The sequence below is a fragment of the Salvelinus fontinalis genome, chromosome 22 (assembly GCF_029448725.1).
Source record: "Salvelinus fontinalis isolate EN_2023a chromosome 22, ASM2944872v1, whole genome shotgun sequence".
Classification (NCBI taxonomy): domain Eukaryota; kingdom Metazoa; phylum Chordata; class Actinopteri; order Salmoniformes; family Salmonidae; genus Salvelinus; species Salvelinus fontinalis.
The window spans coordinates 30,753,931-30,781,890 of record NC_074686.1 but is presented as its reverse complement, the minus strand read 5'-3'; the positions used below and the strand labels follow the sequence as shown (position 1 = coordinate 30,781,890).

Here is a 27,960-nt window from a genome sequence, read left to right as displayed (position 1 = left end):
TCTGTAGTGCCTTGCGGTCGGAGGTCGAACAGTTGCATACCAGGCAGTGATGCATCCCGTCAGGATGCTCTCGATGGTGCAGCTGTAGAACCTTTTGAGAATCTGAGGACCCATGCCAATTCTTTTCAGTTTCCTGAGGGGGAATAGGTTTTGTTGTGCCCTCTTCACATCTGTCTTGGTGTGCTTGGACCATTTTAGTTTGTTGATGATGTGGACGCCAAGGAACTTGAAGCTCTCAACCTGCTCCACTACAGCCCCGTCGATGAGAATGGGGGCGTGCTCGGTCCTCCTTTTTCTGTAGTCCACAATCATCTATTTTGTCTTGATCACATTGAGGGAGAGGTTGTTGTCCTGGCACTACACAGCCAGGTCTCTGACCTCCTCCTGATCAGGCCTACCACTGTTGTGTCATCTGCAAACTTAATGATGGTGTTGGAGTCGTGCCTGGCCGTGCAGTCATGAGTGAACAGGGAGTACAGGAGGGGACTGAACATGCACCCCTGAGGGGCCCCCGTGTTGAGGATCGGTGTGGCGGATGTGTTGTTACCTACCCTTACCACCTGGGGGCGGCCCGTCAGAAAGTCCAGGATCCAGTTGCAGAGGGAGGTGTTTAGTCCCAGGGTCCTTAGCTTAGTGATGTGCTTTGAGGGCACTATGGTGTTGAACACTGAGCTGTAGTCAATGAATAGCATTTTTGTCCAGGTGTGAAAGGGCAGTGTGGAGTGCAATAGATATTGCATTGTCTATGGATCTGTTGGGGCGGTATGCAAATTGGAGTTGGTCTAGGGTTTCTGGGATAATGGTGTTGATGTGAGCCATGACCAGTCTTTCAAAGCACTTCATAGCTACAGACGTGAGTGCTAAGGGTCAGTAGTAATTTAGGCACGTTACCTTAGTGTTCTTGGGCACAGGGACTATGGTGGTCTTCTTGAAACATGTTGGTATTACAGACTGGGACAGGGAGAGGTTGAAAATGTCAGTGAAGACACTTGTCAGTGCATGCTCGGAGTACACATCCTGGTAATCTGTCTGGCCCTGCGGCCTTGTGAATAATGACCTGTTTAAAGGTCTTACGCACATCGGCTGCGGAGAGCGTGATCACACATTCGTCGGGAACAGCTGATGCTCTCATGCATGTTTGTGTTACTTGCCTCAAAGCTTCCCTTTGTAGTCTGTAATAGTTTGCAAGCCCTGACACATCTGACGAGCATCGGAGCCGGTGTAGTACTATTCAATCTTAGTCCTGTATTGACGCTTTGCCTGTTTGCATGTTCGTCGGAGGGCATAGCGGGATTTCTTATAAGCTTCCGGGTTAGAGTCCCGCTCCTTGAAAGCGGCAGCTTTACCCTTTAGCTCGGTGCAGATGTTGCCTGTATTCCATGGCTTCTGGTTGGGGTATGTACGTACAGTCACTGTAGGGATGACGTGCTCGATGCACTTATTGATGAAGCCAATGACTGATGTGGTGTACTCTTCAATGCCATCGGAAGAACTACACTGACTAGTTCCACGACTTGTTGCCTCAGCGGGGTCTACAGTGACTAGTTACACGACTTGGGGCCTCAGCGGGGTCTACACTGACTAGTTCCACGACTTGGAGCCTCAGCGGGGACTACACTGACTAGTTCCACGACTTGTTGCCTCAGCGATGTCCACACTGACTAGTTACACAACTTGGGGCCTCAGCTGGGTCTACACTGACTAGTTAAACGACTTGGGGCCTCAGTGGGGTCTACACTGACTAGTTCCACGACTTGTTGCCTCAGCGATGTCCACACTGACTAGTTACACAACTTGGGGCCTCAGCTGGGTCTACACTGACTAGTTAAACGACTTGGGGCCTCAGTGGGGTCTACACAGACTATTTCCACAACTTGGGGCCTCAACGGGGACTACACTGACTAGTTCCACAATTTGGGGGCTCTGCGGGGTTTACACTAACTAGTTACAGCGACTTTGGCCTCCCCGCCTACACCTCCCTCCCCCTTGTTCCCAAACTCGTTATGGGGGACTCCTCTCCCCCCTTGACGGAGCTGTATCTACTCTAGCGTCACTCTGGCGTCTTCTCCTGCTCACATGCCGATGACTTCCAGATTGATGGATTATCCACTCGCGGAGGAAGGGTGTGAAATCTCATTAGATTTAGCCGAGTGTCGCAACAACAACAACCTTTCAGATTAGAAAATGAGACTTTCAGCCAAGGGGAAAGCAATTACCCATCATCCTCGGGGCTTCTTCGCTGCTGTTTTCCCCTTGCTTGTTTACCGATAAAGTAGTGATCCCTGATTTTAATTACATTTATTATGCATCTAAGCATGTGTGGAATACAATTCTGTGACTTTTTCCCTCTACTTTTCAAACGAAGAAGTTAGTTGACAGAAGACAGTGGAAGCTCTTTGAATAAATGCTACTTAAGCGAACTAGAGAGCCGAAGCTGAAGAAACTAAAAGAATTAGGATTAGCCACTAAAATAATCAAATCAAACGAAATCCCGCACTGCTCTGAGCTGCTGGTATTTGGATTTCAGTTCGGTTTCCACAATAAAGCAACTTTGATTTGTTTTCTGGCAGGTGGTTCACTCCACACACCAAAGCTGCGCTCCACAAAATGTCTTTCTCTTCTAAGAAGTTCTTGGTATGAGCTTTGTATTCTTGTATTGTAACAATGCTTTTAACTGAGCTGAACCTGCAGGAGCTGGAGTACAGAAACAAGCTGAAGAGACAACAAGCAGCGGTGAGTGCAGGAGATGAGATGAGCAGCATAGGGACAGTCACTCACATACTTGGATTATGGTGATAATAGCTATGCCATTTTACTGTATCAGTGCACTTTGAAGGCAAACACAACATCTCCCGTGTTCAAAACAAGTAATTCAATAGTTACATGCAGTATGTTTCTATGTAATAGGACTAACAAAACTACATTTATAATCACCAATTTAATATTTAATATAATTTCTGTGAAGCCTAAGCTTATTGCTTCAGCCTGGGCATGGTAATGTACGTACAGTCGACTCCTGTTAATTGCATATTGGAGAAGTGCAAACTCCTCTTAAGTGCATTGCCTTTCACCAATCCCAAGTGGATGTTGGCATGTTATATTCAGAAAGATGGCTTTAAAACTCTAGTTAGTGTATTGTATCCAGTAGTGTATCTGCTGCAGGCCCAGTGAGTTATTATACTGTACCAAAATAGAAACACGACATGCAACAATTTCAAAGATTTTACTTAGTTACAGTTCATATAAGGAAATCAGGAAAATGAAATATATTCATTAGGCCTTAATCTATGGATTTCACATGACTGGGAGTTAGGGCTGTCCCTGTTCTTTGGAACAATCGACTGGTCGAAATGTAAAAATGTGTATTTTTCCATATATAAACCCACCCTAGGTGTTTTAATAAAATCAACTATATGTAGGCTACAGAGCATGTCTGATTTAAGCACACTGTGATTAAATAATTAAGATCACACAAATGACTCAAGAGGGAGGCAGAGATCAACAACCTTCTCCTGCGCTGCTGGCCTTTGCAGATTCTGCCATTACGCTGCCGAAGTTGCCAGTAATAGGCTACACCAGGGGTTGGCAACCTTTCCCATCTGAAGTGCCAATTTACCATTTCTACAAATCTGCGTGCCAGTTATGATTTTCATATGCACATTTTTGTGGAACAGTTTCATTTATTTTATAATAAAGTCTTCATAACTCAAAATCATTGTCATGCGATTCATGAAAATTAAATCTAAATGAAAATTCTACAAATCTAAAACTAACTTCTATTTCCATTGCCAGGTATGTAAAAATAGCCTACATGAAGCTAACAAATAAAAACACTGCAGCCTGCAGGTAGAAAATATCCTGATAAGAATAAATACAATTTGCTATGCATGGCCTCTCTGCAAGGAACTTGAAACATTGTATCAATTTGGTCCAGCCAAGTTGCTGTTTGAGGTGAAGAAAAATTACTTTGAGAAGCTCCACAAGTCATTAGTGGTGGTGAGTTAAGACAATCAGAAATACCATCGGATCCCCTAATGGGCACATTTAAGGCCTACATTTGTGCACAGGCCAGGTAGCCTAGGCCTACTTCTATGTGTAATCAGGTGTGCGTCCTTCCTCAAGATTGCCAGGAGCGCTCCAAACAAAACACAATGAATAAATTGGAGTGAAATAAACAATCTTGTTTCTCACAAGTGTAGGTTGTGCACTCTGTAGACAAAGTGTCTACTTTGACAATGAGAACTGTAAAAGACTGGAATGATGTATATTGATTGCATTAACAGAAATGACGGTAACCAAACGAACATTGTAGATTAGAAATGTAAATGAAAGGTAAATGTTGTACTGGTGATACTGATGTGCCATCCCTGCGGCCTCCACAATGGCTTAGTCCACTGAGACAGGCGTCAATCAAGACGTGACATTATTATTATACATTTTTTTTTGCAACTGCCAGACAAAAAAATTCTCTGTCGACCAACAGCCTATGGACCAATCAGTCGACCAGTCCTACTGGGTCTACAGATATTCATCGGTTGGTCAAAGATAAAAATAAAAAAAAGTAGGGGTGTGGATCAGAAAACCAGTCCGTATCTGGTGTGACCACCATTTGCCTCATGCAGCACGACACATCTCCTTCACGTAGAGTTGATCAGGCTGTTGATTGTGGCCTGTGGAATGTTGTTCCCTCTTCAATGCAGACCTGCCAACATGCACGCATTTTGCGTACCAGCTACACAATTCTCTGTCAATGTACGCAGGTACGGGATCCGCGTTATAGGTACGCAGAAATGAATAAGGCCTTATTTAAAAATATTTTTTAAATAAAAAATAAATCCACTGAGTAAATCTAACATCCCGATTCTCGAGCTGCAACACACAGACATGTACGGAGTTGTGTCAACGGACGTGTATTGATCTCCATCATTATTCAACGTAGCTACCCCGTGTCTGCCCCTCCTGTTTGTTGTGATGCTGAGTTTGCCGAACATTAGCTGTACGTAAACACATGGACAAATCCCTTTTCGCAACTGTGTGTTGTGGACAGGTAAACACTAATTGTTTCAAGCTAACCTTAGCGAACATAAGATGGACATTCAGTGGGCTCTAAAGTACCAGCAGTTCACGTGCATTTGCTAGTGTGAGATTAAATTCAAATATGAAAAATGACTGGTCGCATTTGTGCGAGTGTGTTATACATTTAACTCTGTGTTCCATTAGTTGTATTTTCTGTGTTCCATTAGTTGTATTTTCTGTGTTCCATTAGTTGTATTTTCTGTGTTCCCTTAGTTGTATTTTCTGTGTTCCATTAGTTGTATTTTCTGTGTTCCATTAGTTGTATTTTCTGTGTTCCATTAGTTGTATTTTCTGTGTTCCATTAGTTGTATTTTCTGTGTTCCATTAGTTGTATTTTCTGTGTTCCATTAGTTGTAGGATCACGCAACTTGAGACTAACTTTAATTATAATCCACATCACAAAAAGTATTACAAAAGTATAATCAAAAATAAATATAAACATCTTGGCATTAAATGGAGTCGGGAGTTTAGAAGACTGAGCGATGAAGAATGACTGAGTGTCAGGTATTAGCTGACACTTCTAAAATGCCTTTGCACAAGATTTGCGAGTTGAATCGCCAATTTGCCTCACGCGTCTGGTACTCTAAAAAGTTGGACAGGGTTGGCAGGTCTGTCAATGACTGTGCAAAGTTTCTGGATATTGGCGGAAAATGGAACACGCTGTCATACACGTCAGAACATCCCAAACATGCTCAATGAGTGACATGTCTGGTGAGTATGCAGGCCATGGAAGAACTGGGACATTTTCAGCTTCTAAGAATTGTGCACAGATCCTTGCATCATGGGGCAGTGCATTATCATGCTGAAATATGAGGTGATGGCGGCAGATGAATGGCATGACAATCGGCCCTAGGATCTCGTCACAGTATCTCTGTGCATTGAAATTGTCATCGATAAAATGGAATTGTGTTCGTTGTCCGTAGCTTATGCCTGCCCATACCATAACCCCACCGCCACCATGGGGCACTCTGTACACAACGTTGACATCAACATTGGGGCCAGTTGGACGTACTGCCAAATTCTCAAAAACAATGTTGGAGGCGGCTTATGGTAGAGAACTGAACATTTAAAATCTTTGACAACAGCTCTGGTGGACATTCCTGCAGTCAGCATGCCAATTGCACGCTCCCTCAAAACTTGAGACATATGTAGCATTGTGTTGTGTGACAAAATTGCACATTTTAGAGTGGCCTTTCATTGTCCCCAGCACAAGGTGCACCTGTGTAATGATCATGCTGTTTAATACATTTCTTGATATGCCACACCCGTCAGGTGGATGGATTATCTTGACAAAGGAGAAATGCTTCACGAACAAGGATGTAAACACATTTCTGCACAATATTTTTGAGATTTCTGGGATCTTTTATTTAATCTCTTGAAACATGGGAGCATATTTTTGTTCAGTGTTGATAAAAGGGCATCATCATTATAGCAGAGGTTCTCTGAAGGTCATCCAGGCCTGGAGGACAGAGAGCTAGCCAGCACAGGCACTATTTTTAGAATCATTTTCGAAATTACAGTATTTTCGAAATCCCTCACTCCTCCACTCCTCCTTCCTTCCCTGCCCTCTTTTTTTTCAACTGCCCTCCTTTTCTTCCTTCTCCCTCTCCAAGTGTCCTTCCTACCTCCTTTTCTTCCCTCTCTCACTCCCTCCATGGTGTCTGAAGCGGTAAGCTGAAGAGGTGAGCAGCAGAGCTGTCTATTCAGCGAGTGAGGCAGGGCCAAAGCCATTATTAATGGTGGTAACGGGATGAGAACTAAGAGACCCCTTGCCCCCAGGGATGCCCCTGTGTACAGAACACTCTGACAGAGCTCTTTAACAGAGCAGACAGCTGGCTGCCAGCCTTAGGCCCCTAGGGGTCAATTCCAGGACAGGATGACCATGGGCCTTATAAAGTCTTCTGCCCTATCCCGGCTAACCCAGCCCCAGATCGACCTCGTCACCCCTAGGAAGTAGCTCATCATTTGCTGAATTACAAGTCATCCCCTAGCTAGCAAACTACATCTAGACACTTCCTGTTGGTATGATAATGTACGATAATAGCTCTGTCTTGTCCTCTGATTGGTTGGGTGAAATTTTCACTGATGTGATTATTTTATTTATTTATTAGTGATAGACAACAATACATGTTAAAAAAAAAAAAAAAAAAAAGTGTATAGGTGTGGTTGGAAGCCCAAGGGCTTATATGAAACCACACCACTATGCATAGTCACTTTACCCCTACCTTACATGTACCCCCGCACATTGACTCAGTACCAGTACCCCCTGTAAATAGACTTGTTATTTTATTGTGTTACTTTTAATTACATTTTTAACTTACATTTATTTAGTAAATATTTTTTAAACTCTATTTCTTGAACTGCTGTGTTGGTTAGTAAGTCCGCATTTCACGGTAAGGTCTACACCTGTTGTATTCGGCATTTCACGGTAAGGTCTACACCTGTTGTATTCGGCATTTCACGGTAAGGTCTACACCTGTTGTATTCGGCATTTCACGGTAAGGTCTACACCTGTTGTATTCGGCATTTCACGGTAAGGTCTACACCTGTTGTATTCGGCATTTCACGGTAAGGTCTACACCTGTTGTATTCGGCATTTCACGGTAAGGTCTACACCTGTTGTATTCGGCGCATGTGACAAAACATGTTATTTGCTGATTTTATTTTGATTGATCAGTAATCACATTTTTTTATATATATACACTGCTCAAAAAAATAAAGGGAACACTTAAACAACACAATGTAACTCCAAGTCAATCACACTTCTGTGAAATCAAACTGCCCACTTAGGAAGCAACACTGATTGACAATACATTTAACATGCTGTTGTGCAAATGGAATAGACAAAAGGTGGAAATTATAGGCAATTAGTAAGACACCCCCAAAAAAGGAATGGTTCTGCAGGTGGTGACCACAGACCACTTCTCAGTTCCTATGCTTCCTGGCTGATGTTTTGGTCACTTTTGAATGCTGGCGGTGCTTTCATTCTAGTGGTAGCATGAGACGGAGTCTACAACCCACACAAGTGGCTCAGGTAGTGCAGTTCATCCAGGATGGCACATCAATGCGAGCTGTGGCAAAAAGGTTTGCTGTGTCTGTCAGCGTAGTGTCCAGAGCATGGAGGCGCTACCAGGAGACAGGCCAGTACATTAGGAGACGTGGAGGAGGCCGTAGGTGGGCAACAACCCAGCAGCAGGACCGCTACCTCCGCCTTTATGCAAGGAGGTGCACTGCCAGAGCCCTGCAAAATGACCTCCAGCAGGCCACAAATGTGCATGTGTCAGCATATGGTCTCACAAGGGGTCTGAGGATCTCATCTCGGTACCTAATGGCAGTCAGGCTACCTCTGGCGAGCACATGGAGGGCTGTGCGGCCCCACAAAGAAATGCCACCCCACACCATGACTGACCCACCGCCAAACCGGTCATGCTGGAGGATGTTGCAGGAAGCAGAACGTTCTCCACGGCGTATCCAGACTCTGTCACGTCTGTCACATGTGCTCATGTGCTCAGTGTGAACCTGCTTTCATCTGTGAAGAGCACAGGGCGCCAGTGGCGAATTTGCCAATCTTGGTGTTCTCTGGCAAATGCCAAACGTCCTGCACGGTGTTGGGCTGTAAGCACAACCCCCACCTGTGGACGTCGTGCCCTCATACCACCCTCATGGAGTCTGTTTCTGACCGTTTGAGCAGACACATGCACATTTGTGGCCTGCTGGAGGTCATTTTGCAGGGCTCTGGCAGTGCACCTCCTTGCATAAAGGCGGAGGTAGCGGTCCTGCTGCTGGGTTGTTGCCCACCTACGGCCTCCTCCACGTTTCCTGATGTACTGGCCTGTCTCCTGGTAGCGCCTCCATGCTCTGGACACTACGCTGACAGACACAGCAAACCTTTTTGCCACAGCTCGCATTGATGTGCCATCCTGGATGAACTGCACTACCTGAGCCACTTGTGTGGGTTGTAGACTCCGTCTCATGCTACCACTAGAGTGAGAGCACCGCCAGCATTCAAAAGTGACCAAAACATCAGCCAGGAAGCATAGGAACTGAGAAGTGGTCTGTGGTCACCACCTGCAGAACCATTCCTTTTTTGGGGGTGTCTTACTAATTGCCTATAATTTCCACCTTTTGTCTATTCCATTTGCACAACAGCATGTTAAATTTATTGTCAATCAGTGTTGCTTCCTAAGTGGACAGTTTGATTTCACAGAAGTGTGATTGACTTGGAGTTACATTGTGTTGTTTAAGTGTTCCCTTTATTTTTTTGAGCAGTGTATTTGTTTTGATTCAATGTGTGTGTGCATGTGAGAGTTACGCAAGACAAGTATAGGGAGAGGGATTGTTTCCTCTCTCAATCACATATTCGTAGCTTTGGATAAACTTACATGACTGCTGTTGTATAGGGAGGTCGGGGTGGTGTTGAGGCCCTATTCTCCCGCAGCAAAATTGGCAGCTTTGACACATCGTTGGCCATGGCTCATCTCTTAGTTAATTATTTGTCTGCTGTATGATTGTCATCCACATTGTCATGCTCTGACTGTAAAGGAAGAAAATCTGTTTCTAAGTCCTAGTATTCCTTAAGATTCCTAGTAGTCCTAGTATTCCTTAAGATTCCTAGTAGTCCTAGTATTCCTTAAGATTCATAGTAGTCCTAGTTTTCCTCGTAGTATTTCTCCTAGTAGTCCTAGTATTCCTTAAGATTCCTAGTAGTCCTAGTATTCCTTAAGATTCCTAGTAGTCCTAGTATTCCTTAAGATTCCTAGTAGTCCTAGTTTTCCTCGTAGTATTTCTCCTAGTAGTCCTAGTATTCCTTAAGATTCCTAGTAGTCCTAGTATTCCTTAAGATTCCTAGTAGTCCTAGTATTCCTTAAGATTCCTAGTATTCCTCGTAGTATTTATCCTAGTAGTCCTAGTATTCCTTAAGATTCCTAGTAGTCCTAGTATTCCTTAAGATTCCTAGTAGTCCTAGTATTCCTTAAGATTCCTAGTAGTCCTAGTTTTCCTCGTAGTATTTCTCCTAGTAGTCCTAGTATTCCTTAAGATTCCTAGTAGTCCTAGTATTCCTTAAGATTCCTAGTAGTCCTAGTATTCCTTAAGATTCCTAGTATTCCTCGTAGTATTTATCCTAGTAGTCCTAGTATTCCTCGTAGTATTTCTCCTAGTAGTCCTAGTATTCCTCGTGGTATTTCTCCTAGTAGTCCTAGTTGTCCTCCTATTCCTCCTAGTTGTCCTCCTATTCCTCCTAGTTGTCCTCCTATTCCTCCTAGTTGTCCTAGTCTTCCTCCTAGTAGTCCTAGTATTCCTCCTAGTTGTCCTAGTATTCCTCCTAGTAGTCCCAGTATTCCTCCTAGTAGTCTTAGTATTCCTCCTAGGTGTCCTAGTATTCCTCCTAGTATTCCTCCTAGTTGTCCTAGTATTCCTCCTAGGTGTCCTAGTATTCCTCCTAGTAGTCCCAGTATTCCTCCTAGTAGTCTTAGTATTCCTCCTAGGTGTCCTAGTATTCCTCCTAGTATTCCTCCTAGTTGTCCTAGTATTCCTCCTAGGTGTCCTAGTATTCCTCCTAGTAGTTGTTGTTTTCTAGTAGGACTTAGTATTCCTGTAGAGGCCTAGTATTCCTGTAGAGACCTAGTATTCCTGGTATTCCTCCTAGTAGTCCTGTTGATGCCTAGTAGGACCTAGTATTCCTATAGGTTCCTTGTATTCCTCCTAGTATTCTTGTAGATTCCTAGTAGACCTAGTATTCCTGTAGATTTCTAGTATTCCTGTAGATTCCTAGTATTCCTGTAGATTCTCAGTATTCTTCTGAGTATTCCTCTTAGTATTTCTAGTACTCCTAGTATTCCTACTATTCCTGTAGATTCCTAGTATTCCTCTTTCTCCTAGTATTCCTTTAGATTACTAGTAGGACCTAGTATTTCTGTCGATTCCTAGTATTGCTTCTAGTATTCCGCTTAGGAATTATTGTACTCCTAGTCTCCCTACTTTTCCTGGAGATTCCTAGTATTCCTCCTAGTATTCCTAGTTCCCGTAGTATTCCTTCTCGTGTTCCTGTTGATTCCTAGTAGGACCTTGCATTCCTGTAGATTCCTAGTATTCCTCTTAGTATTCCTGTAGATTCCTAGTATTCCTGTAGGCTCCTTGTATTCCTTCTAGTATTCCTGTAGCTTCCTAGTATTCCTTCTAGTATTCCTGTAGGCTCCTTGTATTCCTTCTAGTATTCCTGTAGCTTCCTAGTATTCCTTCTAGTATTCCTGTAGCTTCCTAGTGTTCCTAGTATTCCTGTAGATTCTTAGTATTCCTCTTAATATTTCTAGTGCTCCTCATAGTATTCCTCATCATATTCCTCCTAGTATTCCTGCTATTCCTGTAGATTCCTAGTATTCCTCCTAGTATTCCTAGTATTTCAGTAAATTCCTAGTATTCCGCCTAGTATTCCTAGTATTTCAGTAAATTCCTAGTATTCCTCCTAGTATTCCTAGTATTTCAGTAAATTCCTAGTATTCTTCCTAGTATTCCTAGTATTTCAGTAAATTCCTAGTATTCCTCCTATTATTACTAGTACTCTTAGTATTATTTCTAGTATTCCTAGTACTTGTATTCCTGTAGATTGCTATTCTTTCTCTTAGTATTATTGTGGATCTTGTTTGACAATCTAATGTATTATAATAACATGACAGTTACCATTACTGTTGGGATCTCACTGCTTTTCATAATATGGAATGTATATATGGTGGACTCTTTTATACATAGCACATAGCTAGGCCTATATACAGCTTGTTAACTGACTACCCGAGTGCCGGGTTTCGTTCAAGTGATAAACTGATTTATGATATGTTGGGTGCATAGGTGTGTGTGTGTGTGCATGCATCTCTAACTTTTCCTCATTGAAGTAGCTAAGTCAGAGCTTGAAAGGGGGGTGGGGTGAGGAGGACTGTCAAGTGCAAGTGTTGGCTCAGGAGATTATTATTTTATTTTATTTGGGGGCGGGGGGGGGCTTTCAAGGTGAGGAGGGGGATTATTTAAAGTGCTTTTGGAAGATGGGCAGGGACTCTGCTCTTCTAGCTTCAGGGTGAAGCTGGTTCCGCCATTGGGGTGCCAGGAGAGAGAAGAGCTTGGACTGGGCTGAGCGGGAGTTGCAAAGAGACCAGAGGTAGGCAGAATGGAGTGCTGGGTGGGCTGTTGGGTTTGAGCGCAGCCTGAAGGTAGATGGCCAGGTCTTCACAATAGACAAACATCTGATCCCAAAGTGATTATGGATTGATCCAGGACCATCAGGATGGATTGATCCAGGACCATCAGGATGGATTGATCCAGGACCATCAGGATGGATTGATCCAGGACCATCAGGATGGATTGATCCAGGACCATCAGAATGGATTGATCCAGGACCATCAGAATGGATTGATCCAGGACCATCAGGATGGATTGATCCAGGACCATCAGGATGGATTGATCCAGGACCATCAGAATGGATTGATCCAAGACCATCAGGATGGATTGATCCAGGACCATCAGGATGGATTGATCCAGGACCATCAGGATGGATTGATCCAGGACCATCAGGATGGATTGATCCAAGACCATCAGAATGGATTGATCCAGGACCATCAGGATGGATTGATCCAGGACCATCAGGATGGATTGATCCAAGACCATCAGGATGGATTGATCCAGGACCATCAGGATAGATTGGATTCATCCAATATGGATTCATCCAGGACTATCAAGAGGAGGAAGTGGCCGGCAGTATGGATTGAGGAAGAGGGGCCAGCCAGCAGTGTGCTTTGAGCCTCAGGACAGTAAGTGTTATTGACCAGGGCTCCTCCTGGGCTCCAGTTTTGTCTGCTTCCCAAATTACACCCTATTCCCTACACAGTGCACTACTTTTGGGGAATATGGTGTTATTATACTATCCACTGTATAGGGGATAGGATGTTATTTGGGACGAAGACAGTCTTTAAATAGCCTGCTTGATGTACATCACCACTGTCTGTCTCCCCTTAACGACCTATACAAATCTAATTTGGTGGAATACTGGTAAAGTGGTCTGGCTGTATTGTATGAAATCACTACTTGGGGCTGATGTTGGGCCGTTTAGGTCATGAGAGAAATGATAGAACTTAAGCTCAGTGTGAACTATTATGGCAAATAATTTTCTTGCTCGTTAGAGGCCTGATCGTGATTTGATTCGATTTTGTGTATGGCTGCTTTTGATTTGATTGTACTGGTGACACAGTACTGCTGCAACTTTAGAGTTGTTGTGTGTAGGCCTATCTCCCAAACTGAAGTGGGACAATCTCAAGTTCATTTCCTTATGAAGATTTTTCAAGTATTTTTTATTTTTCAGCAACACACACACACACTGGCAGCAGAACAGTAATCATCAGATTGCTGTGTGTTTACCCTCATTAACGAGAAGGGAGACCATGTTTAATTGATTTCTAATTAGTTACTTCTTCCTGCCATCGCCTCCACACTGACAGTTGCATCCTGGTAGGCTTAGTGTAGCTGTCCACTGAGGTGATGCCTCCGCTGCCCAAGAGTCCTCTTCCTCACTCCCTGTCTCTCTGGCAGGCTTATGAACCTGAAAATGTTGCCTCTCAAACCCTCAAAGAATAGGATTGATAAAAAAAATCAGTAAGTAGCTAAAAGGGGGAGACGGTCAAGTAGGAGAAACAGTGGACTTGGGGATTGAACCCCAATCTCCTGCAGGTAGTTGTAGGCTAAGTGACACGTACCGACAGGTAGTTGTAGGCTAAGTGACACGTACCGACAGGTAGTTGTATAGGACAAGTAACACGTACCGACAGGTAGTTGTATAGGACAAGTGACACGTACCGACAGGTAGTTGTATAGGACAAGTAACACGTACCGACAGGTAGTTGTATAGGACAAGTGACACGTACCGACAGGTAGTTGTATAGGACATGTGACACGTACCGACAGGTAGTTGTAGGCTAAGTGACACGTACCGACAGGTAGTTGTATAGGACAAGTAACACGTACCGACAGGTAGTTGTATAGGACATGTGACACGTACCGACAGGTAGTTGTAGGCTAAGTGACACGTACCGACAGGTAGTTGTATAGGACAAGTAACACGTACCGACAGGTAGTTGTATAGGACAAGTAACACGTACCGACAGGTAGTTGTATAGGACAAGTGACACGTACCGACAGGTAGTTGTATAGGACAAGTGACACGTCCCGACAGGTAGTTGTATAGGACAAGTAACACGTACCGACAGGTAGTTGTATAGGACAAGTGACACGTACCGACAGGTAGTTGTATAGGACAAGTGACGCGTACCGACAGGTAGTTGTATAGGACAAGTGACACGTACCGACAGGTAGTTGTATAGGACAAGTGACACGTACCGACAGGTAGTTGTATAGGACAAGTGACACGTACCGACAGGTAGTTGTATAGGACAAGTAACACGTACCGACAGGTAGTTGTAGGCTAAGTAACACGTACCGACAGGTAGTTGTATAGGACAAGTGACACGTACCGACAGGTAGTTGTATAGGACAAGTGACACGTACCGACAGGTAGTTGTATAGGACAAGTAACACGTACCGACAGGTAGTTGTATAGGACAAGTAACACGTACCGACAGGTAGTTGTATAGGACAAGTGACACGTACCGACAGGTAGTTGTATAGGACAAGTGACACGTACCGACAGGTAGTTGTATAGGACAAGTGACACGTACCGACAGGTAGTTGTATAGGACAAGTGACACGTACCGACAGGTAGTTGTATAGGACAAGTGACACGTACCGACAGGTAGTTGTATAGGACAAGTGACACGTACCGACAGGTAGTTGTATAGGACAAGTGACACGTACCGACAGGTAGTTGTATAGGACAAGTAACACGTACCGACAGGTAGTTGTATAGGACAAGTAACACGTACCGACAGGTAGTTGTAGGCTAAGTAACACGTACCGACAGGTAGTTGTATAGGACAAGTGACACGTACCGACAGGTAGTTGTATAGGACAAGTGACACGTACCGACAGGTAGTTGTATAGGACAAGTACACGTACCGACATGTAGTTCTATAGGACAAGTGACACGTACCGACAGATAGTTGTATAGGACAAGTAACGCGTAGCGATGAGTGTTACCACTACACCACCACGGCTCTACACAAAATGTTCCTTTACACCTCAATTAGTTGACATAGAAACTTCTCAGTCAGTGTATATGATTGAGATAAATATTAGGAAGCTGCACTGGTGTAGGCCAACTTATCGCCCACTGTTTATCTCCAGCTCGAGGATTGGTTGATTTTGAATTTGATATGATTGCCGGTTAGCTTTTTAAACCCCTAACTGCAGCTGGTGAAGAACACTTACACTAGGCAGTGTCCAAAAACGCTGACACTAGGCAGTGTCCAAAAACGCTGACACTAGGCAGTGTCCAAAAACGCTGACACTAGGCAGTGTCCAAAAACGCTGACACTAGGCAGTGTCCAAAAACGCTGACACTAGGTAGTGTCCAAAAACGCTGACACTAGGCAGTGTCCAAAAACGCTGACACTAGGCAGTGTCCAAAAACGCTGACACTATGCAGTGTCCGAACACCACACTACTGTTTTATGCCCTATCCCATAGAGCTCTGGTCAAAAGTAGTGCACTCTATAGAGAATATGGTTCCATTTCCGACTGCTACTGAGCAGTTTTGGCTGATTGACAGCTCTCAGCTAAAATGTATGAGGCGTGTGGCCGGATAATTGGGCTATTAACTCTACTCTGCATACCAGTCAATTACATGTGAATTATACCTTGCTGTTTGGCTCTGTCAGATCACAGGTGATTGGAGGGCTAATCTCTGGTCATGTGGGCGGCTGCAGGTGGTTAGGTCTTTTCCACACATCTGCTTTTTCCTGGTTTGGATGTTTTTTTTGGAGACAGATAGATTTATTGTGTTTGAGTGAGGAGGAGAATTGTCTCTGTACCAGGGATGAGCATTCTTTCTGGATCCCCAGTGCGATGGGATTGGTTTTGTGCTGTGAGTGAAGTTACCACTCTCACTGAACTGCTGAGGAGCACAGATAACGTACATCTTACACACAAACTGAATCATCATAATCAGAAACTGTTTTTGCTCTCTGTTACCCCTTAGAGGTAATCTATAACCCCCTTAGAAGTAATCTATAACCCCCTTAGAGGTAATCTATAACCCCCTTAGAGGTAATCTATAACCCCCTTAGAGGTAATAGTATTTTTTAAATTTGATTAAAATAAATATGATTGTTGATTTTCAGAGGCCCTCTCTCACTCTCTCCATCTCACATTCCTTAATTCAGTCACTATGTCTCTCACGCACACGCTCATACACATAGTTGATCAAACGAGTGAATGAGCACAGCAGTTGAACAGAGTCTACCATCTGTTCAGAGCTTTAGTTACTCAACCTAGTCAACACCCCACCCCGTCCTCCGTCCATAAAACAATGTCTCAACGCCCCCTCAGTGTGGAGCTGTGTACTGGGCATCGAACTGGCTCTGGAACCTCATGTTCCTAGCTGTGTGTGTGTTTGTGTCTGTATATATTTGTGTGTGTGTGTGTGTTCTACGGCTGGGACGATACCAGTACTCACACATACTTACACAACACACATTCACACGCACACACTATAGACGCCCATACACACACATGCGCACACGAGCGTACTGATGCCACACACACAGTCACACTTTCAAACTCACCACATACACTGCTGCTACTGCTCCACATACACTGCTGCTACTGCCCCACATACACTGCTGCTACTGCTCCACATACACTGCTGCTACTGCTCCACATACACTGCTGCTACTGCCCCACATACACTGCTGCTACTGCTCCACATACACTGCTGCTACTGCTCCACATACACTGCTGCTACTGCTCCACATACACTGCTGCTACTGCCCCACATACACTGCTGCTACTGCTCCACATACACTGCTGCTACTGCTCCACATACACTGCCGCTACTGCTCCACATACACTGCCGCTACTGCCCCACATACACTGCCGCTACTGCTCCAAATACACTGCCCCTACTGCTCCACATACACTGCTGCTACTGCTCCACATACACTGCTGCTACTGCTCCACATACACTGCTGCTACTGCTCCACATACACTGCTGCTACTGCTCCACATACACTGCCGCTACTGCTCCACATACACTGCCGCTACTGCCCCTCATACACTGCCGCTACTGCTCCAAATACACTGCCCCTACTGCTCCACATACACTGCTGCTACTGCTCCACATACACTGCTGCTACTGCTCCACATACACTGCTGCTACTGCCCCACATACACTGCTGCTACTGCTCCACATACACTGCTGCTACTGCCCCACATACACTGCTGCTACTGCTCCACATACACTGCTGCTACTGCCCCACATACACTGCCGCTACTGCTCCACATACACTGCCGCTACTGCTCCACATACACTGCTGCTACTGCTCCACATGCAGTGGTTGCTCCACTAAAAGTTTTGCGATTCTGCTGCTGGACTTAGAGGTATTTGTGGTTTAGTACGGTACCCTGCGTCCAGACCAGCGCAAGGGGGAGTTAGAGGACTTATTATGCTTTTGGGTCCTACTGTGTCTCTAACTGACAATGAATGGGTGACATAAACCTAAATAGAAACTGATAATTGTGCACAACTTCAGTATTACTTACTAAAACTGTTGTTACACTAAGGTTTTTATTATTTTATTTATTTATTATTATTTTATTATTATTTATCATTTTATTTTGGTCTTACTGTAGTACTGTAGTCCACTCCTGACCAGTCACATCGTACAGTGGCGCAACGGTCTAAGACTCTGCATAGCAGTGCAAATTGCGTTGCTACAGATGTTGGTTCAATGCCCGTGACTGGAAGACCCATGAGATGATTGTTATTTAGAATTATTTATTTCTATTTTTAGAGGGAGAGAAACCAAAAACTTACAAACTGGCTTTATTTACAAATTAGTAACAATGTCTCACCCCATGTTCAAGAATGGCCTACACCTCATGTAGCCTAGCCCAAAGGCCTATATGTTTTGGTAAGGTTTGTGTCACAACTAAAGTGGACAAATAACTTCTTAAAATTAATCACATTAATCCTATTTACAATGGGTGTAGAAGATAATTTTCACAATAAAAGCATTACATGCAATATCACATTTGCAGATTTCATAATGGTGTTTTCCACTAATGGAACATTCGCTCTTATAGCCTACTACCATGTGTGCATTGCTGCACGATTAATGTGAAGAAATAGCCTTATAGTTTACCAACATTTTAAGCTAAACTGTCTGTTGCATCAACCTCATTGCGTTAATTTGGGATCTATCGCATCCCACAACTGTCCCAGACTATGTTTGGAATATTTATTTCTCGCACAGAATTGAATAGGTTCACTTTTGTACTATGGGGGATAGTAGATTGACATAGGCTAGTGCTTTTGCTATTCGTTAGGACTACTCATCTTTTTGGCTGACAAAAAGTAAATGTGGACAGTTCTTCCAATATCTTAAATATGCACCTCGGAATTGGATAAGGACGCGTGCAGTTGCGTCCCCGGAGTGTCTGTCTTCACTTGTAGCCTGTGAGAAACACCCGATCACGTGATCGAGAGCCTTGTGAGAGGTGCTTCGGAGCACAAGGGCCACTGGCCGCAAAAGGCATGGATTTCTTTAGGGTGCATTTCGGCCACACAAAGGGAATGCCGCTGCAGAAAAACTAAGCAGAGCTCTTGCTTTTCAAGCAACTTTTTTCAAATCATCATTAGAGTCGCATCATACAGCCTTACAATGTATTAAAATCAAAACATATAACCCAACGTTTGTATAACAACTAAAGTTACATTCTATAACTCTAAATTAAGCATTTAGGAATACCTATTTCTTTGTTAAACGCTCAACACAGAATAGCCATGTGTGCACTCCCTCAAATCGTGTGGAGAAAATATCCTTTCTTTTTTAATTTAGCTTTGTTCAATTGTATTTTTCATACTATAAAATAATGCCACGGAATTCTAAGCAAATCTTGTCTGTTAAATGAACTAGTGTAGCCCACAGCCATATGGCATAGCCAGATCAGGACCTAACATAAGGACAGCTCAGAGTATGCTATTCTGTTCTTCTGAAATAGACAACATTTTCTTGTTTCTTTAAAGCTGTCTAAAATAAATGGATTTATTGTGAAGGTGTAGGCTATATTAGATGGATTTATTACAACTTTTTAAATCCCTAACTGTGTTTATGTTAATTAACGGTCAATTACCATCAGACCGACAGTTATAGGCTTGACAATCACCGGCTGACGAAATTTTGTGACAGCTACAGCCCTACATGAGAGCACCAGCTGTTCTGGGCGACTGTGTGATCACGCTCTCCGTAGCCGATGTGAGCAAGACCCTTAAACAGATCAACATTCACAAAGGCCTCGGGGCCAGGTGGATTACCAGGACGTGTACACAAAGCATGCGATGACCAACTGGCAAGTGTCTTCACTGACATTTTCAACCTCTCCCTGACCGAGTCTGTAATACCTACATGTTTCAAGCAGATCACCATAGTCCCTGTGCCCAAGAAGCGAAGGTAACCTGCCGAATGCCCTGATCAACGACGAGATAGCCTATAGGGACGAGGTCAGAGACCTGGCAGTGTGGTGCCAGGACAACAACCTCTCTCCCTTATCTAGCTAGCTTGTTAGCTAGCTAGCTACGCTAATGTTAGATATAAAGTTAGCTTGCCTGCCTCGATAGGTAACGTTAGCTAACCTGCCTCAGTTTATCAAATGATAACTACCTACATAAACAGCATAAAATTATCTAACGTCGTTAGCTAAGTTACATCAGAGGTCATTATATTCCAGTATCTCAGATTATACTCACCACCACCGGTCGTTGCACACCAGCTGGCGTTACTGGCGCAGCCTTGTGGACCGACGAACTCGAGCACCTATTCCGCATACTAGCTAGGGTCCTTCTGTAGGGCATGCTTACCATAGAACTTTGTCTATGGAGGCATGGTCAATATTTCCGGTTCCGGTTTGGAGCGAGCGGTCGCATTTGCATTCGCTCTGCAGGTAGTATAACTTTTCATTACATTTCATTACATTTCATTATAGTACAACGGTTTAATTTGTCTAACCTTAGCAATTTCTTCTTAGCTAGCTACTTAGCCGTCTGTGTATAAAAGATAATTGCGTAATTATCGTATTTCGTCGCCTATCGTAGTCCACACTGCTATCTGCCCAGCAGCTAGCAAACGTCCACCGTCTACCGAATAGTAGTATAACTTTTCATTACATTTCATTATAGTACAACGGTCTGATTTTCATTTTCATTACAGTACAACGGTTTGATTTGTTTGATCTTAGCTAGCTACATAGCCGTCTTTGCATCAAACATAATTGTGTAGTTATTGAGGTTCGCCAGCCAGCTATTTTTGCCCTAACGTAACGCAACGTAGCCAACACTGCTAGCTAGCCAGCTTGCCACCGAATAGCAGCATTGTAGAAACGAGTGCATTACAACGGAACGACTTGATCAGTGTAGTGTTGGCTGACTACACAGTTGTCTTTGCTATCTTTGATTTGTATTTGTTCGATCTTAGCTAGCTACTTAGCTGGCTACATAGCCGTCTTCGTATCGGTGATAATTGTGTAGTTATCAAGGTTCGCTGAGGTTCGCTAGCCAGGTATTCTCGCCCTAACGTAACGTAACGTAACGTAGTCAACCCTGCTAGCTAGCCAGCTAGCCACCGATTAGCAGCACTGTAGAAACGATTACATTACAACGGAACGACTTGACTTGTGTAGTGTTAGCTAGCTACATAGTTTTCTTTGCTATCTTTGTATCTAAGATAATTGTGTAGCTTTGAGTAATTATCGGTTAGCTAGCCAGCTATTTTTCGCCTGCCGCGCTGCCGTCCTCCTACCTAGCCAACACTGCTAGCTAGCCAACTTCTACCGAATAGCAGCACTGTAGAAACTTACATTACAACGGAACGACTTGATTAGCGTAGTGTTAGCTAGTTGTCTTTGCTGTCCTTGTATCCATGATAATTGTGTAGTTTAGAGAAATTTAGTGAAATTGTCGAGGTTACCTAGCCAGCTTCACTTTCAACAACGTAGCCACTGCTAGCCAGGCTACTTCACCAGCCAGCAGTACTATATCATTTTAGTCAATAAGATCTTGTATTTTATTTTTATTTTTTTGCAACGTAAGCTTAACTTTCTGAACATTCGAGACGTGTAGCCCACTTGTCATTCTAATCTCCTTTGCATTAGCGTAGCCTCTTCTGTAGCCTGTCAACTATGTGTCTGTCTATCCCTGTTCTCTCCTCTCTGCACAGACCATACAAACGCTTCACACCGCGTGGCCGCGCCCACCCTAACCTGGTGGTCCCAGCCCGCACGACCCACGTGGAGTTCCAGGTCTCCGGTAGCCTCTGGAACTGCCGATCTGCGGCCAACAAGGCAGAGCTCATCTCAGCCTATGCGTCCCTCCAGTCCCTCGACTTCTTGGCACTGACGGAAACATGGCTCACCACAGATAACACTGCTACTCCTACTGCTCTCTCTTCGTCTGCCCACGTGTTCTCGCACACCCCGAGACCTTCTGGTCAGCGGGGTGGTGGCACCGGGATCCTCATCTCTCCCAAGTGGTCATTCTCTCTTTCTCCCCTTACCCATCTGTCTATCGCCTCCTTTGAATTCCATGCTGTCACAGTTACCAGCCCTTTCAAGCTTAACATCCTTATCATCTATCGCCCTCCAGGTTCCCTTGGAGAGTTCATCAATGAGCTTGATGCCTTGATAAGCTCCTTTCCTGAGGACGGCTCACCTCTCACAGTTCTGGGTGACTTTAACCTCCCCATGTCTACCTTTGACTCATTCCTCTCTGCCTCCTTCTTTCCACTCCTCTCCTCTTTTGACCTCACCCTCTCACCTTCCCCCCCTACTCACAAGGCAGGCAATACGCTTGACCTCATCTTTACTAGATGCTGTTCTTCCACTAACCTCATTGCAACTCCCCTCCAAGTCTCCGACCACTACCTTGTATCCTTTTCCCTCTCGCTCTCATCCAACACTTCCCACACTGCCCCTACTCGGATGGTATCGCGCCGTCCCAACCTCCGCTCTCTCTCCCCCGCTACTCTCTCCTCTTCCATCCTATCATCTCTTCCCTCTGCCCAAACCTTCTCCAACCTATCTCCTGATTCTGCCTCCTCAACCCTCCTCTCCTCCCTTTCTGCATCCTTTGACTCTCTATGTCCCCTATCCTCCAGGCCGGCTCGGTCCTCCCCTCCCGCTCCGTGGCTCGACGACTCATTGCGAGCTCACAGAACAGGGCTCCGGGCAGCCGAGCGGAAATGGAGGAAAACTCGCCTCCCTGCGGACCTGGCATCCTTTCACTCCCTCCTCTCTACATTTTCCTCTTCTGTCTCTGCTGCTAAAGCCACTTTCTACCACTCTAAATTCCAAGCATCTGCCTCTAACCCTAGGAAGCTCTTTGCCACCTTCTCCTCCCTCCTGAATCCTCCTCCCCCTCCCCCCCCCCTCCTCCCTCTCTGCAGACGACTTCGTCAACCATTTTGAAAAGAAGGTCGACGACATCCGATCCTCGTTTGCTAAGTCAAACGACACCGCTGGTTCTGCTCACACTGCCCAACCCTGTGCTTTGACCTCTTTCTCCCCTCTCTCTCCAGATGAAATCTCGCGTCTTGTGACGGCCGGCCGCCCAACAACCTGCCCGCTTGACCCTATCCCCTCCTCTCTTCTCCAGACCATTTCCGGAGACCTTCTACCTTACCTCACCTCGCTCATCAACTCATCCTTGACCGCTGGCTACGTCCCTTCCGTCTTCAAGAGAGCGAGAGTTGCACCCCTTCTGAAAAAACCTACACTCGATCCCTCCGATGTCAACAACTACAGACCAGTATCCCTTCTTTCTTTTCTCTCCAAAACTCTTGAACGTGCCGTCCTTGGCCAGCTCTCCTGCTATCTCTCTCAGAATGACCTTCTTGATCCAAATCAGTCAGGTTTCAAGACTAGTCACTCAACTGAGACTGCTCTTCTCTGTATCACGGAGGCGCTCCGCACTGCTAAAGCTAACTCTCTCTCCTCTGCTCTCATCCTTCTAGACCTATCGGCTGCCTTCGATACTGTGAACCATCAGATCCTCCTCTCCACCCTCTCCGAGTTGGGCATCTCCGGCGCGGCCCACGCCTGGATTGCGTCCTACCTGACAGGTCGCTCCTACCAGGTGGCGTGGCGAGAATCTGTCTCCTCACCACGCGCTCTCACCACTGGTGTCCCCCAGGGCTCTGTTCTAGGCCCTCTCCTATTCTCGCTATACACCAAGTCACTTGGCTCTGTCATAACCTCACATGGTCTCTCCTATCATTGCTATGCAGACGACACACAATTAATCTTCTCCTTTCCCCCTTCTGATGACCAGGTGGCGAATCGCATCTCTGCATGTCTGGCAGACATATCAGTGTGGATGACGGATCACCACCTCAAGCTGAACCTCGGCAAGACGGAGCTGCTCTTCCTCCCGGGGAAGGACTGTCCGTTCCATGATCTCGCCATCACGGTTGACAACTCCATTGTGTCCTCCTCCCAGAGCGCTAAGAACCTTGGCGTGATCCTGGACAACACCCTGTCGTTCTCCACCAACATCAAGACGGTGGCCCGTTCCTGTAGGTTCATGCTCTACAACATCCGCAGAGTACGACCCTGCCTCACACAGGAAGCGGCGCAGGTCCTAATCCAGGCACTTGTCATCTCCCGTCTGGATTACTGCAACTCGCTGTTGGCTGGGCTCCCTGCCTGTGCCATTAAACCCCTACAACTCATCCAGAACGCCGCAGCCCGTCTGGTGTTCAACCTTCCCAAGTTCTCTCACGTCACCCCGCTCCTCCGCTCTCTCCACTGGCTTCCAGTTGAAGCTCGCATCCGCTACAAGACCATGGTGCTTGCCTACGGAGCTGTGAGGGGAACGGCACCTCAGTACCTTCAGGCTCTGATCAGGCCCTACACCCAAACAAGGGCACTGCGTTCATCCACCTCTGGCCTGCTCGCCTCCCTACTACTGAGGAAGTACAGTTCCCGCTCAGCCCAGTCAAAACTGTTTGCTGCTCTGGCACCCCAATGGTGGAACAAACTCCCTCACGACGCCAGGACAGCGGAGTCAATCACCACCTTCCGGAGACACCTGAAACCCCACCTCTTCAAGGAATACCTAGGATAGGATAAAGCAATCCTTCTGCCCCCCCCCCCCCCCCTTAAAAGATCTAGATGCACTATTGTAAAGTGGCTGTTCCACTGGATGTCATTAGGTGAATGCACCAATTTGTAAGTCGCTCTGGATAAGAGCGTCTGCTAAATGACTTAAATGTAAATGTAATCCATATAGGGATCATTTGAACGTGTTCGGGGTGATAAAACAACGGAGCCCCATTCAATGAAGGGCAGCGGAGGGGCGATTTGCACGTGGAGCTTGGCAAAATGGGGCATGATTTGTTGACGTAATTGTAATTCAAACCCAACCTTCATTTACTTGTGACGCACTGAGGTTCCAAACTCCGCTTTAGATAAGACTGACTTTGTGACCAAAATGATCCTATTTACACTTTGTAGTCAATTTCAGACGCTAGAATAAATGTTTCAGACTCATATATGCTGTTTTCAAAGGGATTAGTTGCACTTTAGAGGCAGTCACTCTTTAAAGACTGATATTATAGTTACAGGCATAAAAGCCAGCTATTCTTTCTCCATGGCCTACCATAGTACGATAAGTGTGTTTCTCACTTGGGATGGCGTTTACAAGCATCTGACTGGGTTTCTTTTTCTTGTCCTCCTCTGTAGGTTTACAAAAAGGTTGCCGATCTTATCCTGGAAAAACAGCCGTCATACGTCAAGGTATGCGTTCTGTATTTTTTCCTTCCTCTCTTCCTCCTTTCTTTCCATTGTATGTTTTAAGTTTCACCCAGACTCAGCCTGTGTTAAAAATTTTCTTGTAAGTATATTTCACATTCTGTAATTTCCCTATGACTCATCTCACGCAGATAAATGTAGGCTTATTTAGGTCTGCAGTTTCTTTCAGAACACTGACTGCACACATTATCATAGTATGGTGATTTATATTCGCTGATTGATATCTACTGTCAATCAGTCATAACAAAGGAGGTAATGTGGAATTTATTGGCGTTACCATGGCAACGGAATATATCCTACAACCGACTGCGTTCGCTCTATAAGTAAAATGTCTGGTCAGTACCAGCCGCTATCTCAATCTATTTAAATCTTATCAGGGCCAATTGTCTGTCGTGACTGGCAGATGTGAGAGTGAGCCTGTATTCCCCTCGATAAAGAAATCACTTCCTGAGTGTTTGGATCAAAGCCACAGCCAAGGAGAGGAGGGAGAGGAAAGTAGAGTAAGAGGAGAGAGAAAACAGAGAGGGTGAAGAGTCGGAGGGTATCCATCCCAGGCTCCTGCTCATCTCTGATCCTTCATAGGAGCTCTGTGAGACGTGTCTAAGCTATTCACTGTCGGACAGGAGACATATTTGATCAGGCCCACGGGGATTTAGACCTCTCAGGCCGTGCACCACAGATTAATGGTTTAGTTAGTATGTGGATGTGTATGAGCACTGACAAGAGACTGTGGTCACATTCCAATTGGCACCCTATTTCCATGTACTTTTAACCAGAGCCCTTCAAATGGATGGATAGCCCACATAGTTAGGTTAGCAGTCTTTTGGGGTTGATTCCAGTTAAATTCCGAATTGAATCGAAAATGTGTTTCATGAATAAAAAAAATCACCTGTTAGTTTTCTATGTGAACTTGAATTGCACGTCACATCCTGAACTGATTGAGTAGACACGGAGTGGACCCCAGTCCTGGTAGCAGCTGCACTCCTCTCTAGTCTCCACATGAGGTGGCAGTGGCCATTTTGGGGCTGCTAGGGGTTTCCAACCGAGTCAACTTTGTTGAACCCGCCTCTACCCAGCTGTGATTGGCCCATTGATCGTGGGCATTGTGACCCGTTGGGGGGTAACAGCATGCTTGCGTGACTGTAGGTTGACTCACACTGATCTTGTGTGTCGTGTCCCTAAAGAAATGTCACCACAGATTGTTTCTAATCTCCTTCTCCTCTGTCTCTTTTATCCATCCTATTTCCTATTTCCTTATATAGTGGACTACTATTGTCCAGACTATGAGCCCTAGCTAAAAGTAGTCCAATAAAAAGGGAATAGGCTGCCGTTTGGGATGCATATATTGTCTCAGAGAAGGAACATTGAAATCCTAGATTCCCTCTATTGTATAGGCTACTTTGTATGCTATAATGTTATTATATTATACACTGAGTACACGAAACATTAAGGACACCTGCTCTTTCCATGACAGACTGACCAGGTGAATCCAGGTGAAAGCAATGATCCCTTATTGATGTCACTTGTTACATCCACTTCAATCAGTGTAGATGAAGGGGAGGAGACAGGTTAAAGAAGGATTTTTAAGCCTTGAGACAATTGAGACATGGATTGTCTGTGTGCCATTCAGAGGGTGAATGGGAAAGACAAATGTAAGTGCCTTTGCACGGGGTATGGTAGTAGGGGCCAGGCTGTAAAGGGTTAAGTGAAACATCTGCTTTGGATCATTAGGTATGCAGGTTGTGATGGCGTTTAGGTGTGACATCTCTTGTACTAATGGCTTTTTGACAGTTGAAGAGTGCCATCATGAGGCTGTTTTTACTTCATAAGGGTGCATTAAGCTTGGATGGATGTCACTGACCATGTGTGTCTGACACGGCAGCGGGAGGGGGAAATATTTTTGGTATAAATACTAATGTTCACATTCATTTATTCAACATTCAAAATATTAATATCTCAAAATGACCCTTTTTGAATGTGTTCATTTTAAGATATTGCTTGGAACAATATACTCTACAAGTACATTACATTTTCAGAGTGGGTTCTCTGCTCATTCTGAAGATATGATACATTTTATGAGCACCATCAACACAATAAATTGAAAAATGTATTCTAAGGTAACTCCCTCTGCTGGTGTCTTGCTGAATGTCAATCCCAAAGGAGGGCTGAGAATGGTAAATAGCTAGAATATACATTTCTTTGTATAAAATGGGTAATATCATTAAAGGTACCAGAGAGCCCACTCTGGAAGAGTATATTGTTACAAACAATATGTCTAAAAAATAAGCTACATCCAAAAGGTAGTTTTGTTGAATAAATTAATGTGAAAATGTGTATTTCAGAATCTAGACATACTGCATATTTGAGAGAACACATTAGGAGTATATTGACAGCAAGAGGAATATACAGGTCTAACAAAGGCCGAAAAATACTTTGTGATACAATTATAAAAAGCATGTTAAACATACTTCCTCCCAATGAAGTTCCTGTGTGAGAATTGCCAGAACAATCTGAGATACCAAAAATATTTTCCACTGCATGGAATCACCCTTATAGGGTATTGTCTGTGTGCATAACCAGTGAGCGCTCCGAGTCTGTGATTTTCTGAGGAACAGCCTGTTAATGGTCAATTGATTAGGGCTTAATGGAAGTATTGATCGAGTTGATGTAGAATGTAAATGTTTCATTCAACGTTTTGAGCTTCAACAGAAAGCCCTGTGTGTCTATGCAGGTCAGGAGGTAGATGTGGGCCATTACTCTTACTGTCCTCTCCTCCTTTACCCACACCTGCCCCCTCCATTCTGCTATACAGTATGCCTATACAGTGGAAGCTACAGTACTCTTTAGCAGCTACCTCAAGCATGGAGGATAGAATATCATGGCATATAATCGGATTGGGCAGAAGCAAATCAACTTTAGCAATCACCTTTG

The 27,960-nt window shown here is 44.6% G+C and overlaps 1 pseudogene; it reads left to right on the top strand.

Moving 5' to 3' along the window:
- LOC129820191 (syndetin-like) overlaps positions 1-27,960 on the top strand; it is a 331,482-nt pseudogene that overhangs the window by 13,995 nt on the left and 289,527 nt on the right.